The sequence below is a fragment of the Dipodomys spectabilis genome, unplaced genomic scaffold (genome assembly GCF_019054845.1).
Source record: "Dipodomys spectabilis isolate Male_0828 unplaced genomic scaffold, ASM1905484v1 ptg000173l, whole genome shotgun sequence".
In the NCBI taxonomy this organism is placed as follows: domain Eukaryota; kingdom Metazoa; phylum Chordata; class Mammalia; order Rodentia; family Heteromyidae; genus Dipodomys; species Dipodomys spectabilis.
The window spans coordinates 3,259,811-3,265,877 of NW_024870850.1; positions in this window are offsets into that span (position 1 = coordinate 3,259,811).

Sequence of the window (6,067 nt, forward strand, 5' to 3'; positions counted from 1 at the left end):
TAGAAAAGCAGTTCGCACCAGCCAAGAAACTGGCAAATCTAGGAAGCTGGAAAAGGATTAGAAGTGTCAAAGGAAACATCACTGAAACATCTGCCAAGCTGGAATTCTGGCTGGAAGTGGAGGCAACAATTTCAGACCAGTATATACTTATATCTTATATTTGGTTATATATGTGTAGATGTGTCTTTATGGACAGAGATGGCCATTTAAACTGCCTTCTTTCATCATACCCTCAAATAATACCCAGAGGAAAGGTGTAAAACTCAGCCCTAGGGCTCTCCATCTGAGGCCCGCATTCAGGAGAAAAATACAAGTTGAAAAACACATTTGCAGAGCCTCTTCTCAACCCCAGGTGCTATGATTTTTTTTTTTAAATTTTATTTTATTTTATTTGAGAACATACTGTACAGAGGGGTTACAATTACATGGGCAGGATAATGCATACATTTCTTACCAAGCATTGCAGCCTCCTCCTTTGTTTACCCTTCACCTCCCTTCCCAGCCTCCCCCCTCCCCCCCACCCAATCATACCCCCCCTCCCCCCCCTCCGACATTGTAAAGCTGGTTTTGACATGACATTTTGTACTTCTCATTGTTGCAACAGGTCCACCTGAATCCTTAAACGACTTGTTTGTCCCCATCTCCTCCACATGTTATACTGACATCAAATATAGTGAAAGCAGGGGTTACACTGTGGGGGAGGGACATACAAAGCAACCAAGAAATAATCTTATAAATGCGTTAGAAACACATGCATGAAAGAAACAAAAACATTAAAATACATATTTGAGGGTTCGTTTTCCTAACATCACCTTCTCTGACTTTTTCCGCTTGACTCATACCTATACTAGATATTGCAAATAAGGGAAACCATGGGACCTATGTTTCTTTGGGCCTGGCTTACTTCACTTAATATAATTTTTTCCAAGCCTTTCCATTTCCTAACAAATGGGGCAATGTCATTCTTTCTGATGGAGGCATAGAATTCCATTGTGTATATATACCACATTTTCTTGATCCATTCATCTATTGAGGGCCCAAGTGCTATGATTTGATCTAAGACCGCAGATAGTGAGGCCCCAGGGTTGAAGTTCTCTTTGTCAGATGTGGTCTCAGATATTGTGTCAAGTAAATGTTTGCATGAAGGCCATGAAGAATGATATAACGAATATATCAGAAGATGACATGTCAAGTGCATGATGAAATAGGCAGAAAAAGTCCAAGCTAGTAAGATGTCAGCCAACCAAAGTTAATAGAGCATCAAACCCACAAGGTTGTTTCACGTATCCAATGTCCATAACCATTACAGAACATTGCCAGTTGATCCAGGCAGGTTGCAATAACTATTCCATATTTCAGAAGTCTTCACAAATGCACCTGCTGAAACCAGCAATGGCAACTCAGTAACTCCATGTTGATGCAAAAGGTAAATTGCACATTTACATTCTGAACTTTGACCTTCAAACAAGTAATTTGTACTAAACATGCTAACATAGATCAAGACATTTTCATGGTGCACTGATAGAGCCAGTGTATTTTTCTATTTAGGGTTTTCTCAGAACACGTAATTATGGTGGAAATCCTGTCTTTCACAAACCTAAATCCATATCAGACCACCTCTATATTTTATACTGGTCAATGTATATTAGAATCAAATCCCATGTAAAAGCATCAGCAGTCCTGGAGAACAGAGATATTTCCGGACAGTAAACATACTCTGTACAAGATTGTAGTGTTTAATATATATTATGATACATTGCCCATAATCATGCACCCAGAATCAGATATAAGAATCACAGACAAATAATTACACTTGGATATGATTAAACAAACAGCCCTCCAAACTCACAGTGAGACTAAAGGGGGATATTCTTAGTAGAGAGGAACACATAGGCTCAATAGCTATAAGCCTATGATCATATAACATGGTGCTTATCGATATAAACTTCAAGAAATGGAAAACAGAGGTTGTTTGTTGTACTGTTTGTGGTTCTCTTTTTTTTTCATTTTCTTTTTCTTTGGTTTATTCCTTTTGTGGCTGTTTTTATTTCTGTACACTTTGCCTTGTATATAGGTTTATCTGATTTGGGGAGGGGAAGAGGAAGCACTGAAAAGGTAGTACTAAGGGCAAACTAGTTCACTAGAAACTACGTTGGAAATGAACTATACAATTTGGTGAGCCAGAGAGTCAGGAAAGGAAAAATGAGGAGAAAATGAGGGAGAAGGTAACATTGTTCAAAAAGAAATATACTGAAAATAAAAAATTAAAATAATTTTTTTTAAATATATAGTCATTGCCTGACTTATGTAACTGTAGCCCTTCTGTACATTGCCTTTACAAAAGAAATTTGATGGTAGAAAAAAAATAAAGTTACCAAATACGTTAAGACCTAAACAATTTATATTCTTTATATGTCTATGATATTCTAAACAGAAGATCTCAATAACCCAACTGCTTAGTGCATAGGACCATATATAATGAAGTTCATCAATATTAGCTCCAATATATGGAAACGTGAGGTTCTTATTAGACCCTGTAGGTAGTTTGTTCTTTTTTTCCATTTCTCTTAGTTTTCTGTACATCATGTCATGCATATAAGATTATTCAATATGTGGAAGGGAAAGGAAGTCACAGAAACAGCAAAACAAAGATGAAACCAAAGCAACATTGATACTTGAAGTGTCAAGTGAATTGGATATGAACATTGCAACTGGGAGTGGGGGAGGGGGAATGGCAAGGGGTAAGTGGGAAATAATGAGGGATGGGGTAACAATGATTAAAAATAAATGTACTCAAAAAAATCTGGGCACCTGTGGCTCATGCCTGTAATCCTACATACTCAGGAGGCTGAGAGCTGAGGATCATGGTTCAAAGTCAGCCCAGGCATGAAAGTCCATGACACTCATATCTCCAATCAACCACTAGAAAACCAGAATTGGTGTTGAGACTCAAGAGGTAGTGTGCTAGCCTTGAGCTAAAGAGCTGAAGGACAATGCCTAGGCCAGAGTTCAAGCCCCACGACCAACAAAAATAAATAAATAAATAAATGTTCTCATTACTTATGTAACTGTAACCCCCCTGCTCGTCACCTTTTCAATTAAAAGTGAATATTCTTTAAAGAGCATATGGCTCTCTTTTTTATTGTTATCAAAGAGTTGATATACAGAGAGGTTACAGTTACATTAATCAGGTAACAAGTAATGAGTACAATTCTTTTTGTTTGTTTGATTGATTGTTTTTGTCGGTCGTGGGGCCTGAACCCTGGGCCTGGGCGCTGTCCCTCAGCTCTTCAGCTCAAGGCTAGCGCTCAACCACTTGAGCCACAGCACCACTTCCGGCTTTTTCTGCTTATGTGGTGCTGAGGAATCGAACCCAGAACTTCATGCAAGCAAAGCTAACACTACCACTGAGCCACCTTCCCAGCCCCTACAATTCTTTTTTGAACCATATCTCTCCTTCCGTCGCTTTCTCCCAGTCTTTCCCTACAATCCAACCCACAAGATATCCAGTTCATTTTCCAGATAGTGTCTAGTGAGTGTCACTGTTGTAATTGTTCATCCTTGTTCCACCTTTTATGTGCCCTCCACCCTCCCAAATAAGAACAAACTAACGAACAAGACAAAAGGAAAAGAAAACAAAAACACCAACAATGGCAACTAAAAAATATCCCTTGTTCCTGTTCTTGGAGTTCATTTCACAGAATATTATTTTATATGATCATCTGTACTTAGCTATTGAGCCTTTGTCCACTACTCCTATGCATAGCCTCCTTTGGCCTCGGTATGTTTATAACTAGGTCCTATATAATTTAGGAAGTTCCAGTGTGTTTATGTGTGTATGTTTGTGTGTGTGTCATTCAAGTGTGCTTATTTGTAGATTTATAGATACATTCTAGTTACCACAAATGAAGGAAAACATGCAGCCTGTTTCTTTGGGTATAGTTTACTTCACTTAATATAATTTTTTCCAAGTGTTTCCATTTCCTTATAAATGGTACAATATCATTCTTTCTGATGAATGAGAAGAATTCCATTGTTTGTGTGTGTGCGTGTGTGTGTATCTGTGTGTGTCTGTATGTGTCTGTGTGTATTTGTGTGTATCACATTTTTTTGACCCATTCATCCACTGAGGGACATCTAGGTTGATTCCATATCTTAGCTATGGTAAACAATGCTGCAAAAATCCATTTCTGATGAAGTTGCCACAGGCCCCTTATACTTGTATATTTGCAATATATAGGATTTTATCCCTTATCATTTAAAATTTTAGTAGTATATGTTAGGTACACAGAGGGCTTTAAACATGTGCATATGTAAATTCAATGATTCCCATTCAGAATCACAAGGTGGTAACACTGGATCATATCATAAATCTATAGTTTCTTTTTAAAAATTTTTATTATCATTATAAAGGTGATGTACACTAGGGTTACAGTTATGTAAGTCAGATGAACAGTACATTTCTTTTTTAACAATATCACCCCTCTTCTCTCTCTTCCAGTTTTTTCCCTCCCATTCCAGCTCATAATTAGTATAGTTCATTTTCAACCTGGTGTCTACTGAGTACTACTGATGCATAAATCCATAGTTTCTTAAGGAATCTAAGTGCTGATTTCCATAGTGGTGGCATGAAATTACATTCCCATGCATAATGGGAATCACCAGAATTTATTGTCATGATCTTGATGATAGATCTTGTGACTAGAGTGAGATAAAGTTCAATGATATTTGGCACTGCAATTGGTTTGGCCAGGGAAATTAAGCATCTCTTCCTGTATTTCTTTGCCATTTGTTCTTGCTTTGCATAGCATCTTTAAGTTCATTTGACAATCTGCTAATTGGCTTGTTGATTCTTTAGGAGTTTAGTTTTTGAGCTTCCTGTATATTGTGGTTATGAATCACTTGCCAGATAATTTAGCTGGCAATTTCTTTTTGTTGTTGTGGGTTTTTTGTTTTTGTTTTTGTTTTTGTCTGTCGTGGGGCTTGAACTCTGGGCCTGCACTCTTCAGCTCAAAGCAAGCCCTCTACCTCTTAAGCCACAGCACCACTTCCAGTTTTCTAGTGGTTTTATTGGAGATCAGAGTCTCATGGACTTTTCTTCCCAGGCTGGCTTTCAACCATAATCCTCAGCTCTCAGCCTCCTGAGTAGGATTACAGGTGTGAGCCACCGGTGCCCGGCTTAGCTGGCAATTTCTGCAGGACATCTATTCAGTCTACTGATGGCTTTACTTTACTGTGCCAAAGATTTGTAGTATGATATAAACCCATTTGTCAATGTTAGCTCTTCTTTTCTGAACTATTAAAGTTTTCTTTAACAAATTCAATATTTTTAGAAACAATTTGTCACATTTTACCATTATAACAAAGTTTTTCTTGTTAATGGTCTAGATACAAACCAAACCAAAGAACTTATCCTATCTCCAAAAGATAATTTAAAAATTCTAAACTTGCTGGGTGCTGGTGGCTCATGCCTGTAATCTTAGGTACTCAAGAGGCTGAGATCTGAGGATCACGGTTCAAAGCCAGCCTGGGCAGGGAAGTTAGTGAGACACTCTTATCTCCAATAAGCCATCAGAAAACTGGAAATGGTGCTGTGGCTCAAGTGGTAGAAGGCTGGTCTTGAGCTGAAGAGCTGAGGTACAGTGCACAGGCCCAGAGTTCAAGCCCCATGACTGACAAAAAAAATTGTAACCTTGCTTGACATAGTGACCCAAGCCTATAGTCTGGCTCCATGTGATGAGAGTGATCAAGGCTGGACAACTAATGTACCAAATAATAATGGCAAGTTTTACTAAATATTATTATTAAACATTATTAAACATATATTAGATTATAATTTATTTTTTAATTTTATTGTCAAAATGATATACAGAGGGGTTATAGTTACATAAGGTGGTAGTTACAGTTCCTGTATAACTTGTTACCTCTTCCTTCATTTTTCTCCCTCTTTCCCTCCCCGCCCAATCCCTCCCCCTCAAGTGGTACAGATTATTTCCAACATATTGTCTTGTGAGTATCACTGTTGCATAGGTTTCCCCGTTGCCCTTTGCCTCACCATTTTGTTGTT